Source organism: Hibiscus syriacus, unplaced genomic scaffold (assembly GCF_006381635.1).
Source record: "Hibiscus syriacus cultivar Baekdansim isolate YM2019G1 unplaced genomic scaffold, ASM638163v2 tig00111151_pilon, whole genome shotgun sequence".
Lineage (NCBI taxonomy): Eukaryota > Viridiplantae > Streptophyta > Magnoliopsida > Malvales > Malvaceae > Hibiscus > Hibiscus syriacus.
This window is the reverse complement of record NW_024062999.1, coordinates 1,466,484-1,482,889: the sequence shown is the minus strand read 5'-3', so window position 1 is coordinate 1,482,889 and position 16,406 is coordinate 1,466,484. Positions and strand designations below refer to the sequence as shown.

The window sequence follows — 16,406 nt, the reverse complement described above, 5'->3', positions numbered from 1 at the left end:
ATCAGTCTACATGATTTACAATTCAAACTACAATCACAAATTCAAACCAAATTCTAGATAATTGTCTAAACTCCAAGATAAAACACATACATAATTAAATACAAACTTATTCTGATATTCAAATCATACAACGAAGATGCATACGTAATATTAAGTTAAATTAAGTCATCCAAAATCGTCGTACCACTTTTGTCACTTTCTTTGATAGCTCCCTACATTAAGAAATTTATTAATAAATCAACCAAATTTCACTTTAATAATTATAAAAGATAGGGTTTAGGGTTTAAATGTTTAGGGTTTATAATTAATATAAAATATATAAAATATTATATATATAATTAATATAAAAATATATAATATTATATATATATAATCAGGGCAGGCGGGATACCTTACCCCGAACCCAAAAAAATTCCCGATTTTTATCCCTATACCCGACCCGATTTTATTCAAACCTGACCCAACCCAAACTTAGCCGGATTTCGGGTTTTTCCGTCGGGTTCGGGTCGTTCTGCCATTCCTAAGTAGCATAAGAAAACAACTGAAGGAACACTGGGTGATCAATTTTAATTTCTTCACAGAAATTTCTCAAAAGAGATTATGGGTCATCTTATCTGAGTTTTGTTTATTTCTTCCTCTCTGAGCATAACTTTAAACACCCAATAAAAATATTAACCTTGTAACACTTTCAAGTGCAATTATACATCAGCAAAACAACACCAAGGCACACAGAGCAAGTGGGCGAATAATTTTTTTGGAATTCTTTATTTTATAGAATTAATTAACCATAAACAATCTGTGAATACTGTAAGCATGCAAAGACTGCAACTTGCTCCAGCTTATCAGATCAAAATCCATCAATTAAACTGAGAAAATCATAGTTTATAATTAAGATTAGTATTCTAATGATAAAAATAGTCAGCCCACTAAGCAAGACAGCATCTTTATGAAGAAAAATTTAAATGGGTCCGTAGAAGACATCAAATTTCAAGTAAAAACAACAAACAAAAACAGAACCTAGGATGAGAGCAGGGAAATGTGCAGTATTTTGACTGATTGTTGAAGGACAATGCGATTAAAAACATGGGGTCCAAAGCCAATAATGCAATTGAACAAAATCACGGGAAAAAGGAAACAAAAGACAGATTAAAAAGTTTAAAAAGTAAACTAGAGTTCGAACACTATTATTTTCATTGTTAAAGTTTAAAAAGTTACATAACAATCATTAACATTCTCAATTAGTAAGGGTAAATTATACCATTCCTCACAGAATTTTACTATTTCTCTCCTATTTTGCTTACCGTAATTTCAATTTTTCTATTTTGTTTAATGAACATTACAGATTGAATTGTTTTGCTCACTTTGTCGTTAACTCTCTATTGGTGTGATGAAGTGTCATTTTATTATTATTATTTAATCGTCAATTACATCGTTCCTCAGTGAACCTCTTCTATTTTGTTCACCCAACTATAAAATAAAAACAGAATGTGGCTGAATGCCATCGTCGGCTACCGTCGACTGCCGTTGATGGTGGTCGTTCGGTCACAAAATTCATGGGTCAATTTGTCTCGACCCCCTGAGTCCGAATCTGGTCGTTGTTTCATCGAAAAAATATCTCAAAATCCGTGAATATCGACTGACACGTTTTGGCTTCCTCACTTTCAATCTTCGATTCATGGACTTTGGAGCAAGTTCCGACAAAATGGAGGTCGGATTCAGACTCAAGTTGTTGAGACGAAGCGACCCATGAAATTTGAAACCAAACAGTCACCATTTACGGCGGTCGACGGTGGCATCCGACCACATTCTGTTTTTATTTTATAGTTAGGTAAACAAAATAAGAGAGAGTAAAGTTCAGTGAGGAACGATGTAATTTACCCTTTATATTTTTAAATATTTTATATTAAATAAAAAAAAAATAACACATCATCACGCCGTTAGAGAATTAATGGTAGAGTGAGCAAAATGGTTCAATATGTAAATTTCTGTGAGCAAATTAGAAAAAAATTGAAAGTATGATGAGCAAAATAAGATAGAGAGTAAAGTTAAGTGAAAAATAGTGTAACTTGTAATAAAATAGTTATTTGTCTGTTAAGCAATATTACCCCTACCACATAAAGATGGTTTGACATGTTTAGGGTGTTGAGGTCACTATTAGATATCCTTGGACTATGGTCGATCGGTCCTTTGCTTTAAAAACAGAAATTTGGGCTTTTAAAATTTAACTTTAATTCTAAGGGTGCTTGTTGAGTGTGTCGATCGTGAGTTGTACAGTGCTTGATTCATGCTCATTAAAAACTTTTATTGTTTTGACCACACTCATTGTACGTTAAGCTCCTTAAAATTTTACTCGAGTCATTGCATGTTATGGTCATTGCTCATTAAGCTTGTTGCTTGTCTCGTTGTTCATTAAGTTCATTGAAATTTTTGAAGTAAGGGACATAAACCGACTTGCAACAAATTTTTAAGTGCAATCCAAACGTTTACATGGCATGATGTTTTCTTGAGATAGAGCCAAAATTCAGTTAGCTTTCTAACTTATTTTAAAACGCCTCAATCAGACATCATGAACTCAAGATATGCTTATTTTAACAAGGATAACGTATGCAGAAAATTAAATACGGGTCAAATACAAGAATTTGAATTTATTACTAATTTTAATTATTTATAATAAATTCAACTTTATATTTTCCATTATTTATTTAGTATAATTTAGAATTCTTTTATTAATTAATTTTTCTTCATCTAGCATTAATGACAAGATACTAGTGTAAGATTTTTTGCGAGCCTATAAACAGACACTCTTATTTTGTAATAAAAAAAGATGAAAATACCCAAAGAGTTGTAATTTGAAAATTAAGATCAATAAAGAAGAATTTTTTGTTTAAAAGTAGTTTTATTTTTTATTTCAATCGATCTCGGCCTTGTTTTATTTGAAAACTCCATCGAAAGAGAGAAACTACATAAATAACCATATAACTATGAGATGGATCGCGAAATGGCCATCATTTTCAAACTTGCGTCAATATGACCACTAAACTATTTAAATGGTTTCAATATAGCCACATGCGGTTAACACTTAATGGAAGTGTCTACGTGGCAATTAACAAAATTAGTATAATTAGGGTGTGAGTCCTTGTAAAGTTACGTATTTGCGGCGCTAGCACCCTGTTTTGTTTTCTTCCATTTTGGTCGATACTTGTTTATGATTTGTTTCCTTTGATTTTCATTTAATCCAATTTGATATTGATTTTGTTTTTAATTTGTCTAATGCTTTAATTTGAGCATTAACTTTAAAATCTTTTATTCTAGTCATGTATTAAATATGTAGATTAAATCCCCGTAGATTTTAGAATTAATCGTTGATCCAATTCTCACGCTTGTTATCAAGATAATACACATGTTATACAACTTGTTCAAGTTTAGGCAAAAAAAAAAAAAAACTAAAATAACTTAATTGCATTTGAACCCATGATCAATTAGTAACCAAACAAAGCCTTAACCAATAGGATAAATCTAATATTTAAGAATCAATTAAAAAAAATTTATATTATAAATTATAATTAATGATAGAAATAGACAAGTGAGGACATGAATCTACGCCAATTGAGAATATGATATCACTTAAATTATTAAGAAAATCTAATATATTATTAATAATTAATTTAAGATTTTAATATTTCTAAATTAATGTTATTTATTTTTTATTTATTTATTAATGATTATATTTTGAATCTTAAATATTTTTCTTATGTTAGAAATAAACAAAATGGCTCGTTTTGAAAAGGCAGCTTTAAGCTTTTGCAATTTTATTTTTCATATTTTTTGAATTATTTATTAAACAATTTAGTATACATTTTCAATATGATCATTGATGCATCAAATAGAAAATCATTTACTTTAAACATTAAAAAATGAAAAAAAATAAAATAAACAAGTTGGTACTGGGAAACTAACAAAGAAAAGGAGCGAGAAAGTAAAAGAAAGTTTCAATTTCAAAAATGAAACATTGATATATTTTCTTTAATGCTTTTTTGGGGCGTAAAATTTGAAGATTTTGTCTCGTAAAATAGTTAATCTTGGTGATCAAATAGATTAATTCTAAAATCTAGGAGATTTAATCTACAAGTTTAATATATGACTGAAATAAAATATTTTAAAGTTAATACTCAAATTAAGACATTAGACAAATTAAAAACATAATCAATATCAAATTGGATTAAATGAAAATCCAAAGAAACAAATCATATAAAAGTAGTGACCAAAATAGATGGAAACAAAGTAGGGTGGCAGCGCCGCGAATACGTAACTTTACAAGGATTCGTGTCCTAATTATATCAATTTTGTTACTGCCAGATAGACACTTCCGTTAAATGTTAATAACGAGTAGCTATATTGAAATCATTTAAATAGTTTAGTGGTCATATCGACGCAAATTTAAAAATGATGATCATTTTTGCGACCCATCGTGGTCATTTATATAGTTTACCTAAAATAATTTAAACTTTTTGAGTAAACATACCAGTGACCATCCAACTATAATATTTTTTCATTTTGACCATCATTTCTGAATTCTTGTCAATCACGTCACTCAACTATTTAAATGCAATCAATCAGAAAACACTTGTCGTTAACATTTGACGGAAGTGTTGATGTGTCAGTTAATAAAATTGGTGTAATTACACATTTGATCGTCAATATTTATATATTTTATCAATTTGGTCATAAATTTAATTCAATTTAATAAATTTAATTTCGAATTAGGTGGTGACACATATCACCATGTGATTGGAAGCAATTTTTTAATTTTAATTTATTTAACTATTGAGTTTCGATATTAGGGCAATCAGGATTGGTCGACGCACGCCTAAACCACTTAGCCTGAAGTATCAATTTATTTTATATTTTAAATATCATTAGTAAAAGTAATTGAATACGATATTGAAAATAAAAATAAATTTATAATTTTTTATTTCTATAATTTTATAATAATTATTTTTAAATAATCTATAAATTTTTTGGTCTGAGTTACTCTCCATAATTCATCTGTTGTAGTACAATAAATAAGAGAACTAAGATTTAACGAAAATATAAAAGGAAATTAAGTTAAGGAGAATAAATAGGATTGGGTAATGAAAAGAAGAACAAGAATTTAAAATGACATGCTTAAGGCTAAATAAATAGCGAGAATTAAGAAATCAAAACTTAAAGTGCATGAATAAATAAAAATAAACAGGAGTACTGAAATGCAAAATGCAACAATAAAAGGGCTAAAATTTAAATACAGAAATTTAAAGGCAAAATGCTGGTTTCGGTGAACCTTTCTTAATACTTGTAGTCCTTCAACAGCATCATCAGCTGGGAGTCCATGGACCATATGCATCATAATATTGTGCTGCAAGTCTACATCCATTGTTACTTTTAACTTTCAATCTTCTTCTCCTCGGTGGGTGTATTAGCAAATTCCAAAGTAGGTGAATGTATTTCTCTCGTGTTCTCGACCGGCTATCTCCGTTACAGGAATCACGTCGGTAATCTGTTTTAGATCGCCTTCTGCGAGCTTCAGTCTTAGAGCATCGATGTGCTATCGAGATTTTTTTATCTCGGTTGTTCCTACAAGAATGATGGAACCAGAGTCATAAGTCATTTCTCTAATGCCAACATCTGAAAAAAACAAGGCAAGTTCGATTCTGCTGCGATTTGTTGAAAGATCTATATGGGTCTGATATCAGAGAAACAGAACGGATGTTGAAAATACGGAATGTGATTCACGGGAATCGGTGACACATCGTTCCCTTGATGAAGAACCCAAGCAAGGGCCAGTTGTGCAGGGGTACATTCATGCTTTGAGCCAACTTCTCTATTTGCAATACAATTTCTTGTTCTGTCCAAGTTTTCTCCTTGAAACCTTGGATGAAATTTCTTGAAATGTTTAGCTAATATCTTTTCTGAGCCACATCATTCATTATGGTTCTTAATTCATGATTAGCTAATATTCTTGTGCTTATTACTTTCATCTGTCTTATGAATCTATTTTCTGGATTATGTTTAGCGCTCTATGTTCCGCAGACTTGGTTGCTGTTGCGGAAGAATGGCTACTGTTAAGCATAAGTTACTGATTTTATCAGGGGAAATGAGGAGTTGGCAAAAGCACATTCTCTGCCCAGCTCTCATTTGCAGTAGCTGCTAAAGATTTCCAGGTGGGTCTCCTGGACATCGATATATGTGGCCCGAGCATTCCGAAGATGCATGATCTATAGGGTCAAGACATTCACCAAAGCAACCTCTGGTGGTCTCCCGTCTATGTCGAATCTAACCTCGGGGTCATGTCGATTGGATTCATGCTTCCCAACCCCGATGAAGGTGTTATTTGGAGAGGACCACGTAAAAACGGACTCATCAAGCAATTCCTCAAGGATGTTATTGGGGTTGTTGATGCCCCACCTGGGACTTCTGATGAGCACATCTCAATTGTTCATTTCCTTCAAGCTACTGGAATCGACGGAGCGATCATAGTGACCACCCCGCCGCAAGTCTCGTTGATCAATGTACGGATAGAAGTTATTTCTGCAAAAAAGCCGGAGTGCCAGTTCTCAGCGTTGTTGAGAACGAGTGGTTTGTGTCAGTCGTTGACGGAATTCAGGTTTCTGAGGAGGACAGACACCAGTGAACAAACAGACGTTACAGAGAAGGTTATCAAGTATATGAGGGAGAAAGCACCATAACTACTAGATCTCATCGCCGCCAGTGAAGTCTTCGACAGCACTGGCGATGGTGCGGCAAAAATGTGCAGTGAGATGGGAGTACCGTTCCTCGGAAAGGTTATGATAATTGCTTAATTTAGTTAATATTTTACTTTTAAATTACTACTTAATCATTATTTTTTGTGATTTATTTATTCGTTTTGATTTATTTTTGTAAAATAATTAAAAAACTAACCATCGTGGTTGATTGGTTGATTTTCCATTTCTAACCGTGAATGATTGTGAGGGTGGCTCTGAGAGATGGAGATAGACGAATTTCACCGGAGATGGGGACTGATTTCGTTGGAGATGGGGACGGATGTCGCCTTAGAGAGTGAGAGATGGAGATGGGGACGGTTATGATTTAGGGTTTTAGGTATGATACGATTACGGGATATACTGTGGACGGTTCAGTGTTCCGATATATTATATTGTTTTGGAATTTGAAAAAAAAAATACGCGTTGCGATAATAATGTCGCTTTGAAAATCGCATTGCGATGTCATAATCGCGTTGCGACAGTCATAATCGTATTGCGATTTACATATTCGCATTGCGATAGTCGAAAAATCGCAACGCGAATTTAAAAAATCGCAATGCATAGTCAGAATCGCGTTGCGAATCTGGAAATTGATTTGCGATACCGGAGATCGCGTTACGAATTATCGATCGCATTACGATTTAGTTGGTCATTTTGGCAAATCAAAAAAAGTTGGTTAAAATCGTATATTATAAGTCATTTTTGGTCATTGAGGTTATTTTCTCTTTCAAATATGCTAAGTATGACTTTGGTCATGCTTAGCTAATTTCTTTAAAACGAAGGCTAAAGCGAAGACTCAATTCCAAACGTGAGAATTGTAAGGTACTTAACTCGCTTCAGATTTTTCTCTCTGTTTTCTGGGATTATTTTTCAAATCAAAACGATTTTCAAAACCAAAAGTTGACGTTGGTCTGGATATTGTTATGGTTAACGTTGGAAGAAGGATTGACTTATTGAAGCACATTCGACTTTCCGAGAACACACTTAGTAAAATTGTTTACTAAGAGAAAATTGAGATCGGAATCAGTTATTGTTGAAACAACATAATCCGAGTCAGCAGCGAGGAATTGTCCTTGTGGTAGCCGACGTGAATATTGAAGTAAAGATATGTTTCGATGATTCGATGAATTTGAGGCAAAGCTGAAGTGTGAGGCTACTTTTACTATAAGTTTTCTTTATCCTTATCTCTTTTATTTATTTTTAATCTTTATCTTTTTATCTCTTTAAATAATTTAAAACCCCAATTTTATCTTTATTACTGTTATTATTTATTATTTTATTATTTTTCTTATTAAATTATAATTATTTATTTTATTTATTACATCTTTTCAACTTTATCTGGAATTCGATATTTTTCTAAATCAAGAAAGAGTTTTACTAAATTAGAAACACCATAGTCCCTATAGATCGACCTTGCTTCTTTATACTACTTTTCATTTCTATTTATTAAGAAGCCGTAATTATTTTGATAACAAAACGATGGTTATCAAATTGGCGTCGTTGCCGGGGACTAACGACAATTACTGATTTATTTTTCTAGTTTTTGATTTATGACCAGGAGAAACCAAGGTGAAATAGCATATTTAGACCCGAAGATCAAAGCATGAGCATGAGGAATCCATACACAAACGCTTCGAGAAAAAAAGAAAAAGACAAGAATAACAAGAGCAAAGTTCAGAAACATAATCAAACCCGGGAACGAACTCTGAAGCAAACACATACAACGAAGATCAAATCCCCGATGGCAGAAGAAGAACAAACGATCCGAGAGCTAGCCACAGCTCCTGTCACTTAGATGCCATTATGTATCAATTTCCTAGTGGTTGGACTCCGTTTCAATTAAATATATGACTTATTCACCTTCTTCTCACTTTCCACGGCTTTTCCACTGAAGATCCTCACAAACACTTGTTAGAGTTCCATATAGTTTGCACTAGCATGAAACCACAAGGAGTTACCAATTATCAAATTAAATTGAGAGCTTTCCATTTCTCTTTAGCCGACTTGACTAAATATTGGTTATTTTATTTACCTCCGAATTCAGTTAATTCATGGGCTGACATGAGTCAAATTTTCTTGACATGTTATTTCTAGCAGCTAAAGCAAGCGAGTTACGAAGGAGCATTCTTTCCATTTAGCAAAAGAGTAAAGAAAATATTTATGACTATTGGGAGCGATTTAAAAAGCTTTGCGCACGTTGTTCGCAACACAGATTAAGTGAGCAAACATTAATTCATACTTTTATGAAGACTTTTACCAATGGAGATGAAAATGGTAGATGCCGCCAGTAGAGGAGCATTAGTCAACATGACCAATAGTAAAGGAATTAATTTCAACCATGACACCAACTCTCAACAGTTTTCAAGTGAACCCAACCTACGCGTTCAAGATAAGTACATTTTCTCTTGAAAATAAGTTAGACAAATTAACTGAAGTAGTTAATTCACTTGTTGCAGAAAAATCTGGAGCAACTAGAGCATATGATATATGCAAGAAACTAGACCATCCGACGGACTACTGCCCGATGATACAAGAAGGAGGCAATGCATAAATCAATGCTAAGAAACTTTCCAGGTCCTCCACAAAGACAATACAACCCATACAACAATACTTATAATCCATGATGGCGAGACCACCCAAACTTCATCTATGCGGTAAATCAAAAGCCAGCTTATCAACCAAGACCTCATCTCCAACAACAAACGCAAAAGCCATCATTGGAAGAAATCATAGGAAATTTACAATTTCACAAGAAAAGTTGACTACGTCCCAGAAAAGCTGGTTCGTCCAAGGAAAAGCTAGTTGCATCCCAGGAAAAATTCTAAAGCTGAATTGAGACACATCTTTAAGAGTTGGATAACCAAGTAACCAAGTGAGCCGACTAGCTCAAGTTGTGGGAAATTGGAATCACAAAGAGGACTACCTTCTCAAACGGAGTTAAACCCGAGAGAGAATGTTAGTGCCATCATACTTGAAGTGGAACAGTTATCTAACCTCGAAGTTCCAGTAGAAAAAGCCACACATCAGGAAGAACAATATAAACGCCACCTCCATAAATACAAGGTACGTCTGACCCACATCCTTCTCTTTCTTCTCATTAAATCACGCTACCACCCTTCCCATCAAGGTTGATGAAACATCATAAAAGAGCTGAAAAAGGGAGATCTTAGAGGTGTTCCAAAAGTTAAGTCAACATATCTTCTTGAAGTAATTTGACAAGTACCGAAGTATACTCGATTTTTAAAAGAAATTTGCACTACTAAGAGGAAATTAATGGGGAAAGAAAAAGTAAATTTGGGAGAACATGTTTTCGTAATTTTTCAACGAAAACTCCCACTAAAGATGAATGATCAAGGTATGTTCGATATACTTTGTAAAATATGTAATTTTAAAATTAAACGTGCAATGTGTGACTTAGGAGCTTCAATCGATGTTATGCCATTTTCTATTTATAAAATGATTACCAACAAGCCTTTGAAGGAAACAGGAATAACCATACAGTTGGTTGATCGATCTGTGATCTATCCAGTGGGAGTGATGGAAAATGTCTTAGTAAAGGTCGATGTATTTTTTTCCCTGCAGATTTCTATGTCATTGACATGGAACATGATAGGTCGGATACTTATTCCGAGGTACTCTTAGGCCGACCCTTCCTAAGCATCGCACATACAAAGATCGATGTTAGAAGTGGCATATTGACAATGGAATTTGATGGTAAGATCGTTGAATTTGATGTTACAAAGTAATGAAATACCCGATCGAGTTGAAAGAATTAATTTTGTTGATATTTTAGATCCTTTAATTGATGAATATATAAAATCCAATCTTTCCAGGGATTTTGAGCTTTGCCAAAGAGGAAAAAGGGAGTTTGAAAACATGTTTTAAATCAATTCTGATTTATTTTTATCTTCCTCTAAAACTAAAATTTTACCTTCTGTTTTGCAGGCACCTGAGATAGAATTGAAACAAATGCCGAAACACTTAAAGAATGCCTTTTTTAGGAGAAAATGTTACTTCACCGGTTATTATTTTGGATAAACTTTTAAAGCTAAAAAAGATCCGAAGAAAAGCCTATGAGAAAGCCAAAATCTACAAAAAAATTATACGATCGTAGAATTTCTCATAAGGAAGTTCTTAGTTGGAAAAAGTGTATGAAGTGGAGGAAGTATTTATCTCGAAACCTATAGTTTGAATCAGATTGTCAAGCTAACGATGTTAAAAATAGCATTTATGGGAGGCAACCCATTATTATTTTTATTTTTCGTTTGTTCAATTTTTTATTTTCAATTTTATTTTTCTGATTTATTTATTTTTCTTTATTTTTCAGGTACTCTGTTATTCCTACTTGAATTTTAAGCAAGATAAAATCAAGAATTGTTCAAACCGAAAGCGGAAAAAATGGCGAAAACCTAACCCTAAGGCGTGAATAGATCGTGTGGCAGTAAACAAAGGAAGAATCCTTCGAAAAAAGGAAGCAGAATTTCGAAATACATTGTTAGGACAGTGCAGAAAAACTGATTTGGTTCGAACAGAGCAGAAAAAAGACTTGGTTCGAACTGTGCAGAAAAGTTAGAAGAAAACAATACAAAAAACGATTTGGGTTTAACATCGCAGAAAATTAGAAAGCAGATTCGAACAATACAGTGCAAAAAAAACAGATTTGGTTCGAACTATGCAGAAAAGTTCGAACAGAACAGTGCAATGTAAAAAAAATAACAGTACAGTTTTGGTTCGAAAAAAAAACAACATTACAATTTTGGTTCGAACAGTGAAAAAAAAACAAAAGATGATAAAGCTTGATTGAGTTCTTTTCTTGAGTCTACTTCCTTTAGAATAAAATCTTGGAATGATCTATTCTTTTCTTGATTTTTTTGTTTTGTAGAAAATTTTAATATATCTTCTGGTGGCTTCTCGATCGAACATTCTACTCTACAACAGTTCGTCTCAACGTGGCCATGGCCGCGATCGCCACTAAATTGAGGAGTATTCATTTTTCCCTCTCTTTGTTTTTTAAATTTGATATACGTTTTGGGACAAAATGGATTAAGTGAGGGGGGAAGGATAATCATGTCAAATTTTTTCCTTGACTCATTTGATTATTTGAAATTGAGATATTTTGATATTGATATGTTTTGATTTTTTGTTGTTATTCTTGAACTTCACTTTATATTCTTGTTTCCTTTTGGATTATGACCATGTTTTGATCGAATTTAATTTGCATGATTGGTAATTGGTATAGATGGAGATTGTTTTGTTAAGTATTGATATTTCATGTTTTTGTTGATAGAGATGAAATTGACTCAGTGCATATAAACTTTTCTTGTGAGATTTGAGCCCAACGAGCATACATTTTCTTTCTTGCTCATTGTTTGATTTGAGTGTGTTGGACTAATTAGGATGTTCTAGAACTTGTAATCACAATGCATATCGAGATTACATGTTGAACGTCATGTTTTAATGTGATAGGAGCACCTAGGATAAACCCACTTTTCCCAAAAAGCCTACACATTTACATATCCACTAGTGAACCACATTTGAGCCTATTTCTCTTTCTTTGTTTTACACCTCAATTAAACTCGAAGTTTTTCTTTTTATTTTCCTCTCTTTTCACACCCTTACCGAGACTTGAGATCTTGTATCACTCTTGTTCCATGAAAAAAAAATTATTGTTTCAAAAAAAAGCAAGTTGTTCACTGTTTCGAACAGCAGATGAAAAAAACAAACAAACCTTTCATTTGAAAAAAAAAAGAAAAAAGGGAAGGAAAAATCGATCGTTTCAATCGTCTTTCATCTAATCTTTTTCCATGTTTTGTTTTTCATTGTGCTTCATGTTAATTCGTGGATTTTTCTTAATTATTTTGATCTCTTTTTTGGTATTTTAAACATTTCTTTTTGGCATTTTCCCTACCCTAACCTAAGCCTCGTTATACCTTATTTAAAGATCCATTGGTTATTGCATTGTATTCATTTTTCATAGTGGAGACTTGATTAAATTCCAAGTCTATAGTAATATTTTGGTTAGTTTCAGTTTGACATATTTCATTTACCCCAAACACTTTGAGCAGATATGTGTGAATCTTTGTAAGGTATTGAGTCATGTTTCATTGAAGTTGAATTTGAGATATCTTGATCGCTTTAAATTTACTTAGTTGTGTCTTTGCTTGATTGTAACTTGAAATTCGGAAATTGTCATGGACTTAGTACAATTGGAAGTTTAAAGAATAAATTGAAATTGAAGATGACAACTTGTGATTTTGATGTATTAATTGATGAATGCTTGAGGACAAGCATTGAATAAGTGAGGGGGAATTTGATAAGTGCTTAATTTAGTTAATATTTTGCTTTTAAATTACTTCTTAATCATTATTTTTTGTGGCTTATTTATTCGTTTTGATTCATTTTCTGTGCATGACGTCAGATTCTGGAAATTGCACTAAAAGGACAGAATTTTGCAGGTTTTTTATTTTCGGAATCAAAGCTGGATTAGTGGGAATTACTTTAGGCATGAAACATCCGATGAGACGATGACGTCAGCACCTTCTACAAGGTCCAGTCACCGTTTCTAGAAGAACGAATGTATTAGCCGCAAGTTTTTGGAATACATATTTAGATTAAACTCAAGTTTCAGGATAATATTTTAAACATTATATTTTATCTTTGTTTTATATATTTTAGTTTAAATATATGTTAGAATTTCAATTAGGATTTAGTATATTATTTTAAATAATATTTTATTTTATCTTTGTTTTAGGTATTTTAGTTTGAATAGTTTTAAGTGTTTTATTTAGGATTTAAGATGTTATTTTAGGAATTATCTTTAGTTTGTTTTTAGGAATTTAAAGGCTATAGGGTAAGCCTAGAGACATATCTCTCTCATCTGAGAATTAAATCTTTGTTTTTCTCTCTAGCTTTCTCTCTATTTTTTGCATACTTCTTTTATTTTCCATTAAATTTTGTTTTCAAATATGCTAAGCATGACTTTGGTCATGCTTAGCTAATTTCCTTTTAAGCCGAAGGCTAAAGCGAAGACTCAATTCCAAACGTGAGAATTGTAAAGAACTTAAATCGCTTCAGATTTTTCTCTATGTTTTCTGGGCTTATTTTTCAAATCAAAACGATTTTCAAAACCAAAAGTTGACGTTGGTATGGATATTGTTATGGTTAACGTTGGAAGAAGGATTGACTTATTGAAGCATATTCGACTTTCCGAGAACACACTTAGTAAAATTGTTTGCTAAGAGGAAATTGAGATCGGAATCAGTTATTGTTGAAACAACATAATCCGAGTCAGCCGCGAGGAATTTCCTTTTAGCAGCCGACGTGAATCTTGAAGTAAAGATCTGTTTTGATGATCCGAAGAATTTGAGGCAAAGCTGAAGTGTGAGGCTACTTTTACTATAAGTTTTCTTTATCCTTATCTCTTTTATTTATTTTTATTTTTAATCTTTATCTTTTATCTCTTTAAATAATTTAAAACCCCTTTTATCTTTATTACTATTATTATTTATTATTTTATTATTTTCCCTTTTTAAATTATAATTATTTATTTTATTATATCTTTTTAACTTTATCTGAAATTATATCTTCTTCTAAATCAATAAAGAGTTTTACTAAATCAGAAATACCACAGTCTCTATGGATTGACTCTGCTTCTCTATATTACTTTTCCTTTCTATTTATTAAGAAGTCGGAATTATTTTGATAACAAAACAATGGTTATCAAGTTCCATTAGATCCACAGCTTTGCAGGGCAGCCGAAGAAGGCCAATCTTGCTTCGCCAATCCAAAATGTGGGGTGAGTGCTCCAGCATTGAAGCTTATAACGGAGAAACTAATGACAAATTATTGGCCAAATGAAATGTCTGTGGAATAGTACCTTAGAGAGAGTTATGTTCATATTTAGATAGTGATCTGAGCTTTGTGCATGGAATAGAGTTTTGTTTGCCTGTTGCGTAATATTATATTCCCTAATTCATAATTTTATGATATTTACCAGTTCTGTTTAATATAATTTTTTTAAATAGACGTATTCGAGTGAGTCGATCAAATATCATTTTTCATCCTTACCTGTAGGACAGATCATTCCGTTTTGAAGTAAAAGAGGAAATAAAATATAAACATTGAGGATTGAGGACTAATTTATGACTATACTTAAAAAGTAGAGTTAATTGCACACACATCTCTAAACTATATTTTTTAAATTGATCCTTAAACTTTTGAATATTCTAGTTTCATGCTCAAATTATTACTCTGATTTTAAATTGGTTCCTGATTTTAAATTGGTTCCTAAACTTCTGAGCATTCCAAAATCATCTCCAAACTATAACCCTCATTCTATATTGGTCACCAAACTTTTGAATGTTCTATTTTCATTCACAAGCATTTGAATGATTTGGAGGAACATTATTGGAATGTTCAAAGTTTGGGGATTAATTTTTAACGAGGTTCATATTTTGAGGATGATTTGGAACATTCAAAAGTTTGAGGATCGATTCAAAATATGAGTCATAGTTTGGAGACGGAATCGGAATGTTCAAAAGTTTTGGAACCAATTCAAGATTAAGGTATAGTTTGAGGATGTATGATGGAATCAACACTAGAAAAAGAAAGAAAAAAGACAAATTTAAGCCACTGTCAGTGATTTCAAAATAGAAAAGGGGTCACTCTTACATCAGGCCAAGTGGTGTGGTTGTGTACTTTTTCTTCATACAATTTGCCTAATTTCCGATCACATGATATCTTTAAAGCCCTTGTTGATTGCTCTACTTCGTTAATGGCTTCCCCTTTCTTCTTCATATATATTTCTCATCCTTAATTAACAAAATAAAACTAAAATTCCAAGCAGCACTGCCTAGCTCATACTACCACCATACCAAAAGATATATAAATATATCATTTAACCTGTCTCATAACGCGTAGATAAAAAATCTTATCTCACGTTTAATAAAACTCGAAAAGAATAATATATATAGAGTAAACCCTAATGCCGGGTAATGTCCTAACTGTCAAGGTAGTCTAATATGGAAAAGAACACATAAAGTTGGGCGATGAGAAGATGTAGTTTATTGTGGCTTTTCCTTTATGCTTGGCATGCAAAGCTGGTCCCCCATTACACGCCTCCCAGTGTTCCAATTGTGGGTTTTCATGGCTGATGCTAACCTTACACCAACATAAAACACAGAGAAAGAGAGGGCTGAAAGCTTCATCCAACTAAAGTTTTAAAAGCTAATAGAGCCTCTTTGGATAGAAAATAAAAAGCTTTAGATCCTGCCTGCATGTGGTGGCCCTGGCCGAAAACCAACATTTCAATTTGGTCTCATCTCTCCTTTTGGGACCACTTCCCTCTCTACTTCTTTTCCTTATTTAGATGCTTTTTCCTTCACCATTTTCCTTCCTCTCTTCTCTTCCAAACCACCATTTCGAGTAGGGATAGATCGAGGAACGTAGAAATGTGGTCATATCCCTATAATCGTTTTTCTGAATAGTTTGAGGTGATTAAAAGATAATATTAATCTTTCTTAATACAAATGTAAGTGCTCGACCGTATGACATAACACTCTCTTTAACCAATAAGGTCAGTGAATGGATTTATACTCTTGTAAATTTTAAATTCTCACATGATTT

General features: G+C 32.6%; 1 pseudogene; it reads left to right on the top strand.

Annotated features, from left to right (window-relative positions):
- The first annotated feature begins 5,971 nt into the window (after positions 1–5,971).
- On the top strand, positions 5,972–14,738 carry LOC120154753 (annotated as a pseudogene).
- The last annotated feature ends 1,668 nt before the right edge of the window (positions 14,739–16,406 follow it).